This window comes from Orycteropus afer, unplaced genomic scaffold, assembly GCF_000298275.1.
Source record: "Orycteropus afer afer isolate SDZICR_OR568_19922 unplaced genomic scaffold, OryAfe1.0 scaffold00074, whole genome shotgun sequence".
In the NCBI taxonomy this organism is placed as follows: Eukaryota; Metazoa; Chordata; class Mammalia; order Tubulidentata; family Orycteropodidae; genus Orycteropus; species Orycteropus afer.
The window spans coordinates 6,048,161-6,056,289 of NW_006921661.1; the positions used below are offsets into that span (position 1 = coordinate 6,048,161).

General features: G+C 41.5%; 1 pseudogene; it reads left to right on the forward strand.

Moving 5' to 3' along the window:
* Positions 1–876: 876 nt before the first annotated feature.
* LOC122150013 lies at positions 877–994 on the forward strand (annotated as a pseudogene).
* Positions 995–8,129: the final 7,135 nt, after the last annotated feature.

The window sequence follows — 8,129 nt, forward strand, 5'->3', positions numbered from 1 at the left end:
ACAGAAAATATAATGGTTATTGTATACAACATTTATAAAATGTACATTTTATTTCTTTGTGGAATTGTTCAGCTCCTGTATTCAGAGATACATACTAAATTGATGTAGCAATAGCATCACTTCTCAACAAGCAAGTTTGTTTTGTGAGTCATAACAGTATCAACAACTTAAAAGAAAGTCAGCTTGTATGGTCCCTAGTCACCCTTTGGGCCTGGAATTGAACTCACTCCCATGGCTTAAATTTCAGGCAAACAATGGGTAGGCCTACAAGGTGAACAATTACACTAGGTAGGTACACTCCTTAGAACAATCAACCTGTGGGAGATCAGAGAGTGGCATTTGTGCAGACAGCTCAGAGGGCAGGAATGCATAGGAAAGAAGGACACAGGGAAGAGGGAAGAAGAGTTGTTAAGTTGTGGGGATTGCAATCAATGTCACGAAACAAAATGTGTATGAACTGTCGGATGGAAAATGAATTTGCTCTGTAAACTTTCACCCAAATCACAATTAAAAGGAAAGAAAGTCAATCTGAAAGGAAACGGAAAAGTAAATGTTATTGTTGTTAGGTGCTGTTGAATTGGCTCCGATTCATAGTGACCCTATGGGTACCATCCTCGCAGTTGTTGCCATGTTGGGCCTGTCGTTGCAGCTACTGTGTCAATCCATCTCACTGAGGGTCTTCTCCAGGGATTAATCCCTCCTATGCGTAGTGCCTAAGACACTTGACTGCTAACCAGAAGGCTGGCAGTTCAAACCCACCAGCCACTCCTCGGAAGGAAGATGGGGCAATCTACTTCCATAGTGATACTGCCTCGGAAACCCAAGGAGGAGTCACTATGAGTCGCGTCCCACTCGACGGCACAGAACAGTAACAACATGTTGTATGAAAAGAGAGAAGCTTAGCACTCCCCTTGCTAATAGAAGAGGCCCTTAAGCCTTATAACACGCATACAGTTTAGGAACTTAAAATACATTCATATAATTTTTATTATGTAAGTGTTCATTTAATTTATTTCCTTGAGGAATTGTTCAATTTCCTTACACAGAGAAACATAAATACTCTCATAAAATATAAATGTAATGTTCTGATCAAAGTCCTTTTTTGCTTTCTTGGAAGATACATTTAGAAACATACTCACTGTTGTAAAACAGAAACGTATTGCACGATAAATAAATATTGAATTCTGTGTCTTCTTAACGTGCCCAATGCCTCATTTATTAGCATATATAGAGTAATATCAAATACTGTATCCCCTGCAAAAGAAAATACAAAATGAAACTCACTTGATACATAAATTAAAACTTTTTGTATTAGACAAATATTAATATTTCTAGTATTTTTGGAATATTTGCTATGTTAGTTTGATATTAAATTATTACCCATGTGGTATTATATTAAATGTATGCTAGATTGTATCTGCATATATGCCAAACATATTTTAAAGTTAAAATTATAAATATTATTGCTTACAAAACTTAGGACATAACTCTGTGCATAAATGCTATATAGTTAAAAAGTAGCTTGATTGAATCCATTGCAGTGGTCATCTTATTCGAGTTTCCTTGTTTTTGCATGTCATCTGGGACTGGCGTTCCCATTGGTTGTTTACCAGGACATGCACAAGAGCATATCCTTGTGTTTGTGTCATGGCAAAGGGCCTTGCTAGCCCTCCTGGCTGGAGTTGTTGGATCAGCAGATGTGGATGTACAAGACAGTTCTCTCAAAATGGGTCAGAGCCCTGTTATCTATTGACATAATCCATCCTTGCCCCATAACTGCTGATGTTGGATCCAGTCATGTACGGGTTGAATGTAGGAAGAGTTAGACTTGACAGCCCACCTCCACCTCTTATTTATAGGGTACTCCCAAGAGATCCACCAACATAACAGGTTTCAATTATGTGGGAGGAGACCAAAGGAGACAGGTGTCAATGAAGTTGTTGAAGTGGTAAGGGCCTTATAGCTTAAACAGCCTTGCACTTGAGCACCCTTGTGACACTTCATGAACTTTATTTCCCTCTGGCACATTCTCATGCTCAGGAGCTGGTATCAGTTTCATGTAGTGCCCTGCCAGTTCCCTTCCACTACAATGCTTGCTCTTTCTTGTGTCTTATCTGCTTGCCATCTATGGGTCTTTGCTTTGGACAACTGATGCCCCTGTTTTGTTGATCCCCTAAGCACGTGCTTACCTTGCTTATTGGGTAAACCACCCCTGCCAGCTATTCTCTCTGGCTCCAGGGCAAGACTCTTCTCTTCCTTGGGCTTTGATTTGTTTCTCCATCTAGGAAATGAAGGAAGTTGCATTAAGATCCCCAGTCTGTGAAGTGGTGCTGACATTCCCTGTCTTCCTGCCTCCTTTCCTCCCCCTGAGCTGTCCTGAAAGCCAGGTGCACTCATGGTGGGTAAATAAGCAGGCATTGTTCAGACACAGGGAGTGCTGGTAAATTCTGGCAGAGCAGATGAGCCTGTACACAAATAACTCTGCTACCAGGGAGAATGGGATAAGGGCCCTAGAAACCTCTTTGCTGTCACACCCACCTGCTCCTCATGCAGAGGCGTATCTAGGCTATGGCAGGTATGGCATGTGTCCTGGGTGCCACTTGTGGGGGGCACCAGTGAGCAGTTTCTATTCGTCATCGCAGTTTCCATCGCCAGCTGTGAGAGATCATTCAGCAATTTAAAACTAATTGCCAGAGGTGCTATTTTCTGTAGATGCGTCTCTTTCCTCACATCTCCCTGCTCCCTGATGGCTGTTCTCACACCCAGGAAAGTGGGTCAGAATGTAGGGCGGCTGTGCCTGAGAGTGAATGCCCCCCTCCATGGTCCCCCATCTCACCCAAAGAAGCCATGACTCTTGTTAGGAGTAGGGCTGGGGGGAAGTTACAAGATCGTGAGCGTCCATGTGGTATTATATTAAATGTATGCTAGATTGTATCTGCATATATGCCAAACATATTTTAAAGTTAAAATTATAAATATTATTGCTTACAAAACTTAGGACATAACTGTGCATAAATGCTATATAGTTAAAAAGAAGCTTGATTGAATCCATTGCAGTGGTCTGTGTCCAAAATACAGTCCTGGCCAGCCAGTTCTCTCCTCAAATGCCCATGGCTTTCCATTTCCTCATGGGATATGGTCAAGGCCCTTCACAGCCTCCTCTAGGCACCTAGCCCAGGACCGGCATATAGAGGGGTTCAGAGACTCTACAGGGAGTGAGTGGACCGTTCTCTGGTCCAGCCCCCTCTCTTGGTTCTCCTCCCAGGCACCCTGTAGCCACTCCTGCCACTCACCAAACACCAAAGAACCCAATTACCATCCCCAGGTCTGCCTGCAATAATGTCACCTTTTTGAGACCTCTGTGTGCTCTTCAAGGCCCCCTTCTTTAGCTATCTCCTGTGTTGTAGCCTTTCCTGACTGTCCAGGCAGAACTATACAATCCCCCTTCTTACAGGCAGTGTTGTTATTGTTGCTGTCAGGTGCTGTTGAGTTGTCTCTGACTCATAGTGACCCCATGCACAGCAGAACGAAACACAGCCTGGTCCTGTGCCAGCTCCGTGATCCCTGCTATACTTGAACCCATCCTTGCAGCCACTGTGTCAATCCATCTCATCGAGGGCCTTCCCCTCTTTCGTCGACCCTCCATCTTACCAAGCATGTCATCCTTCTCCAGGGAATGGTCCCTTCTGACAACATGACCAAAGTAGGTGAGATGAATGGCCATTCTCACTTCCAAGGAGCATCTCGGCTGCACTTCCTCCAGGACAAATTTGTTAGTTCTTTTGGCAGTCCATGGTACTTTCAGCATTCTTTGCCAGCACCACAACTCAAAAGCACATCAATTCTTCTTTGGTCTTCCTTATTCATTGTCCAGCTCTCACATGCATATGAGGTGACTGAAAATATCATGGCTTCTGTCAGGCACACCTTAGTCCTCAAGGAGACATCTTTGCTTTTTAGCAGTTGAAAGAGGTCCTTTGCAGCTGACTTGCCCAGTGCTGTACGTCATCTGATGTCCTGACTGCTGCTTCCGTTGGTTTTGATTGTAGAACCAAGCAATTATTAAAATTTATGCACCAACCACCAAAGCCAAAGATGAGGAATTGAAGATTTTTATCAACTTCTGCAGTATGAAATTGACCAAACGTGCAATCAAGATGTGTTAATTATCACTGGTGACTGGAATGCAAAAGTTGGAAATAAAGAAGAATCACTGGTAGTTGGAAAATTTGGCTTTGGTGACAGAAATAACTCTGGAGATCACATGATAGAATTTTGCAAGACCAATGACTTATTGCAAATACATTTTTTCAACAACACAAACGGCGGCTATACACCTGGACTTCGCCAGATGGAGTACACAGGAATCAGATTAACTACATCTGTGGCAAGAGGTGATGGAAAAGCTCAATATCTTCAGCCAAAACAAGGCCAAGAGCTGATTGTGGAACAGACCATCAACTGCTCATATGCAAGTTCAACTTGAAGTTGAAGACAATTGAAACAAGTTCACAAGAACCAAAATACGATATTGAATATATCCCTCCTGAATGTAGAGACCATCTAAAGAACAGGCAGTGTCATGAGTGGTTAAAAGCATGGTTTCAGAGCCAGATGCCTTTTTCTAATATCTAGCTCAGCCTCTTACTAGCTGTGTGACCTTGGGCAAATTATATAACCTCTCTGTGCCTCAGTTCCCTCATCTGTGAAATGGGAATAACAGTAGTACCTCTATATAGGTTTGTTGAAGGAATAAACAAATTAATATTTGTGAAACACTTAGAGCAGTTACTGGTACTTGGTTTCTTTCCTGGGTAAGTTTTCTGATGTTGACTCAAGATTGAGTGCTATCTGAAGGTCTTCCCATATTCAGTGCATTCATAACATTTTTCTCTAACATGAATTTTCTAGTGCCTACAAAGAAAATTGTTACGGTGCTCTCTGAATTCACAGTGGTTCTGCATTCATGGGTAGTCTCTCCAGTGTTTGTTTTCAAGATGTTAATATGTCTAAATGATTTCCCACAGGCAGTCCATTCATGAGGTTTCTTTCCTGTGAGCTTTCCTATACTGGCTATGTGACTGTGGGCAAGTTATTTAGAGTCTCTTAGTCTCATGTTTCTCCTCTGAGAAATGAGACTGTTTTGATGGAATAATACAATTAACTCAATGTACATGCAGTGCACAGCACAGTGCCTGGCCCATAGGGAGAGTGTAATGCACAGTGACCATTGTTCTTGGTGGGTTTCTCTCTAACTTGGCTCTATCATGGTCTTTTGGTTGGCAGAGACTATGGATTATTCATCTTAGTGCCCCAGTGCCTGGCACTGGTAGGAGCTGTGTGAACATTTAGTGGGTAAATGAATGAATAAATGGGGTAGCTATTGGTGAAAGCTGAGCAGAGAGGCCTAGATTGGGTGCATCAGTTGTCCTGGCTCATGCTGATGGTGTCTGGGACACTGTTCCTGTGAAGCATTTTCTAATCCTTATGCCCATAGAAGTTCAGCAAAAAAGGAGAAGACCCTCAACAAGATGGATTGACACAATGGCTCAAGTATAGCAAGGATTGTGAAGATGGCAAAGGACCCAGCAGTGTTTTATTTTGTTGTACACAGTGTTGCTAGGAGTCAGAGCCAACTCGACAATGCCTAACAACAACATGCCCATTGAAAGGAGCTCTGGTGCCATAGTGGTTAAAGCATTCAGCTGCTAACCAAAAGATCAGCTGTTTGAACCCACTAGCCACTCTGCATGAGGGAAAGATGAGGCAGTCTCCTTCCATCAAGATTTACAGCCTTGGAAACCCTATGGGACACTTCTACTCTGCCCTAAATGGTTGCTGTGAGTTGAAATCAACTGATGGCAGTGGGTTTATGCCCATTGCTGTTGATGGGAAGGGAAGTTTAGATAGAAAAATAAATCTCTGGAGCCCAGTTACCCGGAAAAAAGAATCATCACCACCATCTTTCCTCACAATTTAGTCTGCCTTAATTCTCTAGTGCTGCTATAACAGAAATGCCACGGATGGATGACTTTAACAAACAAAAAAATTATTTTCTAACAGTTGAGTAGGCTAGCAGTCTGAATTCAGAGCGCCAGCAATAGGGGAAGGCTTTCTCTTTCTATTGGCTCTGGAGGAGGGTCCTTGTCTTTTCAGCTTCTGCTTCCTGGTTCCCTGGCCATCTCCATGTGTCTTGGCAGTTATCTTACCCCATCTCTATTTCTTTCTGTTGTTTTTCTAATCTCTTTTATATCTCAAAAGAGATTGATTTAAGACACACCCTATACTAATCCCATCTCATTAATGTAACAAAGACAACCCATTCCCAAGTGGGATTATAACCACAGGAATAGATTATAACCACATATTTTCGGAGGACACAATTCAATCCATAACAGTCTCCTAGGCAATTCATTAACAACATGCAACCTGAGTTTATTTATTGAGCACCTACTTTGTCTCTGATGCCATGCTATGAAAATGAGATCTCAAGCTTCATTAAGTTATATGTATTAGTGAAGCACAAACCAAACCAAACCCACCGCCACTGACTCGATTACAACTCACGGTGACCCTCATTGGGTCATGGAAGTAGATTGCCCCACCTTCCTCTTTGGAATGTCTTGTGAGTTTGAACCACCAACCTTTTGGTTAGCAGCCAAATGCCTTAGGCACTGTGCCACCAGAGCTCCTTATTAGTGAAGCAGAAGGAGCGTAAACAGACCATTCCAAAAGTGTGGGAGAGCTGCGATAGGTGACACACCAGGTATGGGAGTTGAGGTGGCACCAAACCTGGACTTGGGGAGCAATCAGGGAAAGCTTCTTGGAGCCAGCTGGATACAGCACAGCCATTACAACAGCAGTCACAATAGGCCTGGAGAGGGATATGAGGAATCACAGAGGTGTGCTTTCTGCATTGTGCAATCACAGAACCAAAGGACGCAGAGCCTTAAGATGCAAAGTTCTACTCCTTCAGTGTACTTTGTTTTTCCAGACTCTCCTTTCACCAAAGACTTGAGATATATCTTGTTTGGGAAGTGCCAGCAATTATATAAAATAATTCATGCTTAATGTGTAGCATAAAAAAACGAGGTATAAAGATATGGGGGTATGTGTGGAAGTCATCTTTAACCTCTGTTGATTTTTAGGCATATTTCCTTTCCTTTCCTTTTATTCATTCTTTCTTTTTAAAGTTATTTTACTTTTTCAAATTGAGATATAATTTTATACTCAAACTATAAAATGTACCCATTTCAAGTGTACAATTCAGTGGCATTAATTATAGTCACAAAGTTGTGCAACCATCCCCACTATCTAATTCCAGAAATTTTTTATTAGCCCCAAAAGAAATTCCATACCCATTCATTAGCAGTCACTCTCCAGCTCCCTCTTCTCCCAGCTCCTGGCAACTAATCTGCTTTCTGTTTCTAGGAATTTGCCTATTCCGGACATTTTATATAAATAAAATCTTACAATATGTGGCCTTTTGTGTCTGGCTTCTTTCACTTAACATGTTTTCAAGGTTCATCCATGTGATAGCATGAATCAGTATTCCATGCTTTTTTATGGCTGACTAATGTTCTATTGTATGTATTATCATTTTTTTTTTTATACATTTGTTAGTTGATAGACATTTGGGTTGTTTTCACTTTTCTAAGGGGGAGATTATTATTAATAATGATGCTATGAGCAGTTTTCCATGCAGAAGTTTTTCTGTGAATGTGTGCTTTCAATTCTTTTAGCTAGGCACCTGGAAGTGGAATTGCTAGGTCAGGTGGTAATGCTATGCTTAACTTTTTGAGAAAATGTCTACCTATTTTCCAAAGCAGCTGCACCATTTTCCATTTCTATCAGCAATAATGAGAGTTCTAATTTCTCCACATCATTGCCAACACATTATTGTCCCTTTCTTAATTCTAGCCATCCTAATGGGTGTGAATAGTAGTATCTCCTTGTGGTTTTGATTTGCATTTCTTTAATGACTAGTGACTTTGTGCAGCTTTTCACGTTCTTATTGGCCATTTGGATATCTTCTTTGGAGAAATGTTTGTTCAAATCCTTCGCCCATTTTTTAATTGAATTTTTTTTAAAAATCTTTTTGTTGTTGAGTTGTAATAATTATTTATTCT